The sequence below is a fragment of the Phalaenopsis equestris genome, unplaced genomic scaffold, assembly GCF_001263595.1.
Source record: "Phalaenopsis equestris unplaced genomic scaffold, ASM126359v1 Scaffold000428, whole genome shotgun sequence".
In the NCBI taxonomy this organism is placed as follows: Eukaryota; Viridiplantae; Streptophyta; class Magnoliopsida; order Asparagales; family Orchidaceae; genus Phalaenopsis; species Phalaenopsis equestris.
In genome coordinates this window covers 4,479,923-4,481,084 of record NW_018164869.1, presented here as the reverse complement: position 1 = coordinate 4,481,084, position 1,162 = coordinate 4,479,923, and positions in this window count along the sequence as shown.

Genomic DNA, 1,162 nt, shown 5'->3' with positions numbered 1-1,162 from the left:
TGTATGTCCCTATACGGTATATGAGTCATACCATAACAATATGTGATATTAGAAGAAGATTTATGTGAGAGGATTCCTTAACGCATATGAAAAGATATATAGTTCAAATTTATAATGATGTATTGAGAAGTAGGAATCTTTAGAAATTGGCAATGATGGTGCTATAAAGTCCCACCAATATGGAATTTGCTTTATTTGGGAGCTTCCTCCATATATTTGCATGCAAATATGCAAATTTCTTGTTAGTTTATGATTAAAATTTTGGAAAATATGATAATTATTTATAAAACATGAATATAAATATGAAATTATCTCAAATGAATTAAAAAAAAAAATGGAAGCATCATTATTAGAACTTTGGACAACAAACAAGACTCAACTCTCAACCAACTTCACTATGATCCAAGAAAAGATAACTCTAAAATTATGTACCTAATGCTACCTAACAACTAAAAATGATTTCTTTGCTTATGGAACTAATCTTCTTTGATCATTGCTCATCAAATTAGTTGATGAGGCCCCCCCAAATATCTCCATCTACAACTCATTCATCAACCACTCATTTGTATATGTGCGTACCATATATATCATAAGTAAACAAAATAAATTATTATATATAAGATAACAAAAGAAAAATCTCTTATATATTGCATATGAAATCTTCATATATTCTTACATATGTTGATGTGGTTAGGATTGAATTTTTTTAGATTTATTTTGAGATAATTTTATGTTTTTGTATCCACGAATTAATCTGTTTTCGTGTTTTTATTCGTGGAATAGTGATTGAGAAACTAATCTCGAGCCCTATGATCACGTCATCACGGATTGAATCGCACTTACTGTCCTTTTGGCTTTTTTCTTGCCCCCAAAAAAAAAAAAAAAAAAAAAGAATTAATCTTTTAAATTTAATAAGTTGAATTGAATGTCTTTCTTAATGAAGCTGATTTGCTAATGAATTTGTGAATTAAACTTACGCGGCACATTTTAAATCTAAATTTGTACAAATGGAACGTAATTAGTTTTTGGATTAAATTAGTAATTCAATATAGAAGTTGATTTTAATCTGCTTTGTAAAATTTTGGCAATTGGTTTATTTTTTATTGAACGGAATCGATTGAGTCGTTCAACTTTTCATATGAAGTCGCAATTCATATATATA